The sequence below is a fragment of the Rhincodon typus genome, chromosome 12 (assembly GCF_021869965.1).
Source record: "Rhincodon typus isolate 14 chromosome 12, sRhiTyp1.1, whole genome shotgun sequence".
In the NCBI taxonomy this organism is placed as follows: domain Eukaryota; kingdom Metazoa; phylum Chordata; class Chondrichthyes; order Orectolobiformes; family Rhincodontidae; genus Rhincodon; species Rhincodon typus.
Window position 1 is genome coordinate 63,627,384 of NC_063343.1, and position 8,831 is coordinate 63,636,214.

The window sequence follows — 8,831 nt, forward strand, 5'->3', positions numbered from 1 at the left end:
GGGCCTAGACCCTTTTTCTGATGAAGGGTCTAGGCCCGAAACGTCAGCCTCTCTGCTCCTATGATGCTGCTTGGCCTGCTGTGTTCATCCAGCCCTGCACCTTGTTGTCTCGGATTCTCCAGCATCTGCAGTTCCTACTATCTCAGTTTATGACATGCACCATTTTTAACCTGCTTTATATGAATGCTTCTACCTAACTTTCTGTAGCTTGACAGGTTCATGAGATGGGTGAACATTGGATGGTGGGAGGTCTGGTGATGCAATGGTAATGTCTCTGCCTCTGAGTTAGAAGTCAAGTCCCATATCAGGAGTTGGTTGAGTAAAACCTTCTAACATTTGCCAGTAGCAAAAATAGGAAGACTCCTAGTCTGTTATCTGGTGAAGATGACAGCAAATTACTGTCATACCTTGCCATTGCATAACCATGCAATAAACACAAGCCCATGGTTGCCACCATATTTCAGGGCATGGTATCTGAGGGGGAAGAGAGAAAAAAGTATAGAAGAAGTAGTTAGGACTTGTAGGTAACTATAGTTAGCTGGAGTTTCCTCAATTACCTACAGGGTAGTAAGTAGACTTCTACAAAAGACTTTGGTAAATTGTCACCAAATATATATTTGTTTCTCCCATACCGTTGTGTGATAGATGAGTGGTTGAGGTTTATTTTTAATTCATTCTTGGGTATGGATGTCACTGCTAAAGCCAATGTCTTCTGCCTGTTGCTAACTGCCTTTGGAGGATGAGGAGGTCCTGCCATCAACCATCACAATGCATAATTAAAAGGTCTACTGCACTTTACATTTCTATTAATGTCCATAGCTCTCATACGTTTTGCCTAATGTCCTCTAATGTGCTAAAGTTGTTTCTCATCAGTGTGAGATTTTTCTTTATTCACATGGGATGTGGATGTTGTGGGCAAGGCCCAGCATTGGTTGTCCATCCCTGATTATGGTCTGTTGTAGGGCATTTAAGAGTCAACCACATTACTGTGGGTCTGAAGTTACATGTAGACCAGACTAGGTAAGGGAGACAGATTTCAATACCTATAGGATATTAATGAATGCGTTTTTTTTTAAAATAGCAATTGATCATTTCAATGTCACTGTTACCAAGATTAGATTTAAACGATTTAAATTCCAGATTCAAGTGGTGTGTTACTTGCCACAGAATTTCCAGCCTCTGTACAATCTGCTCTTGTAGCTACAGTATTTGTCTTTTTTCTGTTTTTGGTCAGTGGTAACCTGCACATGTAGAGAATAGTAGACAGTTCTTAACAGGTTGATACTTACTGACAAGTGTTGACAATTTGGATAGTTAAAGGGTTAATGCACCACTTGTAAAAATCACCTTCACAGATAACAAGCCATCTTCACATGAACCACAGCCCACTTGCAAGCCTGTCCCTGCAGAAATTAGCCTAGATTCACAGGCTTGTGATTCCTGATTCCCTGTGGCATTTGTGATGGCACAGATGCCCTCTGTGCTAGTGAAAATTGAGTGCTCATCTCTCAATGTTCGAAGCTCAATGCAAGGCAAATCTCTAATCTTAAAATCCAAAAGAACTGTGGATGCTGTAAATCAGGAACGAAAACAGAAGTTGCTGGAAAAGCTCCGGCTATGGTAGCATCTGTGAAGATAGATCAGAGTTAACATTTCAGGTCTGGTAAGGTTCTCCAGACCCAAAACATTAAGTCTAACTCTGATCTTTCTTCACAGATGCTGCCAGACTTGCTGAGCTTTTCCAGCAACTTCTGCTTTTGTTCCTCTATAATCTTAACTACTTCACCTTTCTATTGCAATGCCCTTGGGGGCCATTGGACCTTCTTGATTAACCCCCTTTATACCTGTGGGCATTTTAACATCCCTAAAATCATTCTGCTGCTGCTATTTAGTTTATAGACTTTTTAATATTGTGAAAATATTCTGATTTGTATCTTGGATCCATTTGGACATTATCCTCCGGTGCATAATATCAAACCAGAGCCTGGCCCTGATTCCTCCTCCATTATCTGCACTACTCCCCAGGGATAGGAAAGAGAGAATAATGGTGAATAAATATTTTTCAGGCTGCAAGAAGGTTGGTAGTAAAGTTCCCCTGGGGTCAGTATTGGGACTATTAATATTCCTAATGTTAACAATATCAATGATCTAAATCTTGGTGTGATGGAGACAAAACTTGGGAGAATTTTACACTGTCTCAGTTTACAACTCCCAAAAGACATAGAAAAGTTGTAGTGGATGGATATGTGGTAGATAAAGTTCAATGTGGAGAAGCGCGAGGTGGTACACTTTGTCTCCCTGTTTTGTACCAGAATAGTACCCTTTTTTTAACTACAGGGTCTGCAGGAGCCAAGAGAACTGGGTTATATGTACATGAGACATTAGAGGTGGCAGGGAGGTAGAACTGTAAATAAAGCATGCAGTATTCTGGGCTTTGCAAATAGTTGCATAGAGTGGAACAGCAGGATGATCATGATGAAATTATATAAAACACTAGTTAAATCTCAGCTGGACTACAATGTACGTTTCTGGGTGCCACATTACGGAAAGGATCCAAATGAGTTGGAGACTGCAAGAGAGGTTTACAAGCGTGGTTCCAGGAATGAGACACTTCAATTATGAGCAAAGATTGGGGAAATTGGGACTGTTTTCCTTAGAGAAGGCGGCAGCTAAGAGGTGATGAGGCAGAAGTTTTCAAAATAATGAGTGATCCAGACAGTGGATAGGGACAAGATATTCCCACTTCTAAAAGGCAATTAGAAAATTTGAGGGCACAGTTGAAAAAGAAGGAAATTCAAGATGAGAAGAAACTTTTACATAGAGTAACTGGGGCCTGCAATGCACTGCCTGGAATTGTAATGGAGGGAGGTTCAATGGAGACAGTCAAGGGGGCATTGGATCATCTTTAACGAGAAACCGTGTGTAGCATTATGGGGGAAGAAACTTGCACTAAGTTAAAATGCAGACATGATGGGCTAAATGGTGTCCTGCACTATACCAATTGTGATTCAGTTTGCAATGGAACACGACTCTCCTTTCCTTGCTTAAAATCAACGTCGGTTGGGGGATTGGCTTATTGAAAAATCATGGCATTGGATGATACAAAAAAGTACTAATAATTCATAGTCCAGATAAATAAGGTGTAAAATGATGAAAGGATTGCACAATTTGATCATTTCAGTACATAACAAATATTTACAACAGATTGCAAAATGCACATCTCCTTAATTTACCAAGTAAAAATTTAAAGGTTAACTGCATTGGCTCTGTGCAGTGGTATTGTTCCTGTTTCTGGGCCAGTAAAGCTCTGCCTGCTCCAGAGGTGTCATAACACCTGAATAGGTTGATGAAAATATCTGAAAGTACCACTGTGCTGCACATTTTCTATTAATATCATCAGTTGTCACATCAAGTTCCTCAAAATCTCAACCATTTGCATACTGTTCATGACCTTCAAGTAGGGGATTGGGATATCTCCGGTCTCTTTCTTTGATACGTTATTTGTGGAATGATGTACCTTTCTCCTTATTTCCATAGCGCGTTTTTTTTTAAATGAGAGATAGCCGGAACTACAGATGCTGGAGAATCTGAGATGACAAGGTGTAGAGCTGGATGAACACAGCCGGCCACGCAGCATCAGAGGAGCAGGAAAGCTGACGTTTCGGGTCTAGACCCTTCTTCAGAAAGTTTTTTTTTAATGTTTGTGGCAATGGGAGATGAGTTTCAAATTTTCTAGTGAAGTCCAGATAAATGTTTTATGCCTTTCAGCAAGGGAATATGTTAGTTGAAGGACAGCTTTTTGATCTTGAAGAAATTACTTGTTCCTATAAAAGAAAAGTGCTGTGGATGCTGGAGATCCAAAATAAAACAGTGTTGGAGAAACTCAGCAGGTCTGGCAGCAACTGTGAAGAGAGAAAGTTAACATTCAAGTCTGGTGTGACTCTTCGGAAGTGACTGTTTCTTGTTTGCAGCAAAATACTACTCTATGTTCTTCACAACCCTTGGCCCTGTAGCTTCTTGTCTTGTCCACCTCATGTAGGTAATTTGGAGCTGAGGTAAATCTGGTACCCTGTCTGCCCTCCCAGATGGGCATATAAAGGTCCCATGGCCCTTACTTTGAATAAGGGCAGGAGAGCTCTCCCAGTGGTGTGCCAATACCTCAACCAGCATGTAAAAAACTGTATCTTTATAATTTTCTGTATTTTTGACTGGATTGAAATAGGAAAAGGGCTATTTTTAAAACTAAGGATTGCAGAAGGGATTTCTGCATTTTCTTTGGAAGCATGCTACCAGTGTATTTGTTCAACCAGTGGTCGAGGTATAGTTGCAGATGAAATGCACCAGGGAGTGGGTACAAAATGAGATTCAATGGCAACAAGTGGCTGATATGGTCTGTAGAGTGTTGACACGCCAATGATGAAGGCATTCTGCCTTCCAATAACTGTTGGAATTGGTTCCCAGGTAGCTGAATAGCTGTGGATGTGAACAAGATAGCCAGGTGTCTTTTGTCCTCCAGAAAGGAAGGTGTTCCATCTTTATCTATGCCGTAAAATACCTAAACCTAAAGAAAGCCAATTTACTTTACCTCACCAGTTGCTTTATGCCTCCTGTGAAGGATTGTCTAAGCAAACTGCTGTGCCACTGTGGACAGGGACCATTAAACTGCTTTCCAGGTTTTTCCCTCCATCCAAAACGCCAATTTTTTTTTCTTGCCTGTATTTATCTTGGGTCTATTTAAGTACAGTAACCTGGTCCATGCTTTCTGTTAATCTAGGTCTAAAAGACAGGTAAATTGGGGCATTTTGTGCACTTTAAAAACATCTTTAACTTTTGTGATACCTGAGAAATAATGGGGCTTGATTTCCAGTAGGCTACCCTAATGAGATGTGATATAATGTGACTAAAACAGATTGCCACCCTTTTTCCTAAGTTCTTTGCTCAGAAACACATCCTTGTCGAATATCTTTCGACCATGGCAAAGTACTATGGGTAGAGCGAGGAGGTAGGCCCCAAGTCTACCTCAAGACCATAAGAACTGAAAGCAGAAGTAAGTCATTCAGCCTTTTGAATCTGCTCTGCCATTCAATGTAATCGTGCATGATCTTTTATTTCAACACTGTTTCCTGTCACTATATCCCTTGATATTTTTAATACCTAGAAATCTTGTCTTGAACAAACTCAATGACTGAACCTACACAGCCTTTGAGATATAGCAATCCAAATATTCGTCACAGAGTGAAGAAATTCTTCCTCATCTCGGTCTTACATGTTCTGCCCTTTATTCTGACATTGTGTGCCCTTGCTCTAGATCCCCCTGGCCACGGACAACATTTGTCCTGCATCTGCCCAGTCGAGCCCTTTAAGAATGTTGTTTGTTTGAATGAGATCACCACCTTTCTCGTTGTTCCAAGTTCTGGAGAATATCGGCTCAGTTTACTTGATCTTTCCTCAAAGGTCATTTCTTCCATCCCGGGAATTAGCTTCATGAACCTTTTTATGGTAAGTGTATCTTGCCTTGGGTAACAAGACCAAAATTGTACATGCTATTCTGAGTAGTCTCCCAAAAGCTCTCCAATTGTATTAAGACAACTTTGCTCCTATATTTAAATCTCTTTTAATAAAGGCCAACATACCAGGTGTCTTTGTGATTGTTTGCTACATCTGCATGTTAACTTGCACTGACTTGTTAGCAAGGACACTCTAGACCCTTTGAAGTTCAACATTTCCTAGCCTCTTTCTATTTAAAAAATATTTTGTATTTCTGTTTTTCCTACCAAAGTAGGTTCTCTCATTTCTCCACCTTGCCTTCCATTTGCCAAATTTCTGTCCACTCAGCATCTCAAAATTTCATTGAAGCATCTTTAGCAACCTCCTTGCAACTTGTACTCGCACCTAGTTTTGTGGGATCTGTAATCTTGGAAAGAACACAGTTAATCCCCATATGCAAATCATTGATCTAAATTGTGAACCACTGGGATCATTCCACACACGAACCACTCGGTCTTAAAAAAAGTTGTCTCTCATGTCCTTTTTAAACCTTTCTCCTCTTACCTTAAAAATTTGCCCCTACTCTTGAAATCCCCCACCCTAGGGAGAAGACACCTGCCATTCACCTGATCACTACCCCTTATGATCTCTACCCCTTTTTAAAAACCTCTAAGGTCACCCCTCAATTTCCTATGCTCCAGTGAACGATGTCCCATCCTATCCAGCCTCTCCCCATAACTCCACTTCTATTCCCAGCAACATCCCAGTAAATCTTTTCTGAACTCTCCCCAGCTTAACAATATCCTCCTCATAATACAGCAACCAGAACTGACTTAACATTTTTGGTCAATGACATTTCACAGAAATGCCTGTGGGAGCTTGTGTAATTTGGTTGCTGCATTTCCTCTAGTACAACAGTAACTACACTGCAAAAGTAGTTATTGACTGTAAAGTACTTTGGGAAATCCTGAGATATGAAAGGCACAGTAGATCTTTCCTCTCACTGGAGTCCTGGAGGTATGGTGTTACACTGAAAAAGTGGATTGACTTCCTAGTGAAAAGGAGTCAGTCTATGCTTTAAATCAGAGATAGTTAAATCAGAGCCTCTCTGCTCCTATGATGCTGCTTGGCCTGCTGTGTTCATCCAGCCCTGCACCTTGTTGTCTCACTCTATGCTTTGTTCAGTCAATTTCAATCTCAGCTGTTTTAAATTGTTTAATGTGGCCAAAGTCAAACCAATATTTCTTATGCTAAACTTTTCATTCAGGGATTGTGGACATTGCTGGCAAGTTTAGCATTTCCTGACCATCACTAATTGCCCTTAAAGTAATCTCTGCAGTTTAAGTACATTCAAATTGCTGTTGGGGAGAGCATTCTAACGGTTTGCATCTGGTGACTGTAAGGAACAGCTGACTTTCAAGTCAGGATGATGTGTTGCTGTATTCACTGGCTTCAGCTTTGTTTTATATAATGTGGAATCAAATTGTTTGAGGGCTGGTATTTGTGATGCTGGGGACCTTGGGAGGAGGCCAAGATGGATCCTCCACTTGACACTTCTGGCTGAAGATGTTGTAAATACTTTGTGCAAATGACAATGTTCTGTATTGTGGAACCCCCTGCTCCAATTTGTTTTATTGTCCAGCATCATTTATTCAAACTTTAATTTCATCCATTGATTTTTAGGATCACTTAGATATGTAGTGTACATGTGCATAATCAGTGAATTTAAAGCACTTAAGTGGCCTTTTTAAAATGTTCAAATGGCACTTGGGAATCCAAAATGCTTTGTCATCATTTTAAACATTCAAAAGTGTCACACAGTAAATCTATCATATCAAGGCACTATCTGCTATAAACACACTTCATTGAAGCAAATGTTCTGCAATGCACATGATTGAAGATAAGTTATCATTTAAGATTCTTGCTATATCTCCTTTGTGGTTAGAGACTAATCTGATACTGTTAATAAAGCCTGCAAACAAGCGAGGCTATTTTGTGTCGATCTGACTTAATGCAATAGAATGTTAATTTTGGAAAGTGGGCATTGCAATCAAGTTTTGTAAAGTAAAATCTCAAACGTATATTTAACAGAACCAAGAAAGTAGGTGATAGTGAGGTTAATCCACAACCCTTTTTCAGATCTGCGCTCTAATCAACCCTTTTTTTTCCATATGGCCACTAAATCTATCCTGAATAGTTGTTTCTAGGAACTTACCCACTGCTGAATTTGAACAACTAGTCAATAATTGGGCTATCTTTACAACCTTTTGCAGTGCTACACTGTTGTCCTTTCATTTTACAACACATCCGAGTTTTGTATCATCATTAAACTTTGAAATTCTCCTCTTCAAACCAATATCGAGATCATTAACATATACCAGGAAAAGCAAGGATCCACTACCAAACCCTGGTGAAATCGACTACAAACCTTCCTCCAGCTTGAAATATTGGAAAAAGACTAATTATCAGTAGCTATCACTTGGCCAATTTTGTATCCTTGTTGCTAATATCCCTCCTATTCCACAAGCTGTAACTTTTCTCACCTGTTCAATAACACTGTACCAAGCACCTCCAGAAGTACATGTATACCATATCAACAGCATTACCTTCATTAACCCTTTTTGTTATCTTTTTAGAAAAACTCTAGTAAATTAGCTAAACATGATTTCTTCTTTAGAAGTCAATTCTGGTTCTTCCTAATTGGTGCTTTTTTTCCCCCCCATATGGCTACTAAATGTGCTGACTAATTGTTTATAGAAACTTCCCCACCACTGAATTTGAACCAATTTCTAGGCTACCCTTACAACCTTTTTGAACAAGGACATGATGTTTGCAATTCCTGCAGTCTTCTGGCACCTCCCGAGTCTAAGGAAAACGGGGATTATGGTCAATACCTCTGCAATTTCTACTGTCACTTCTTTCAATACCCTTGGATGTATCTCATGTAGTCCCAGGGCCATGTCAATTTTAAATACCAACAGTCCATCCAACACCCTTAAAATTAATAGACTTTGAACCTGTCTTGTGGCAGATTTTCCTCCTTGTCACTATGGCCATTCTTTCAAATTGTTAAGATGTTAATAAGATTAATTAATTTGCTTGCATAAACAAACAGTTTACTTATTGTGAATCATAATAGACCAAAGAATCCATGGTGCATTGTATTGGAAATTAAAGTGTGTCGTATGCCAATTTCTGCAGATCTCATTTTACCATTATCCATCTTTTGGATACAATTGGGTAAATTCCTTTTGGTTTTCAACATCCTATTCCAATTTCATTGTCAATGTAAAATAAAAACTCAAATTAAAAAAGCAAGACTTGCATTTCTATGGCATTTTCAG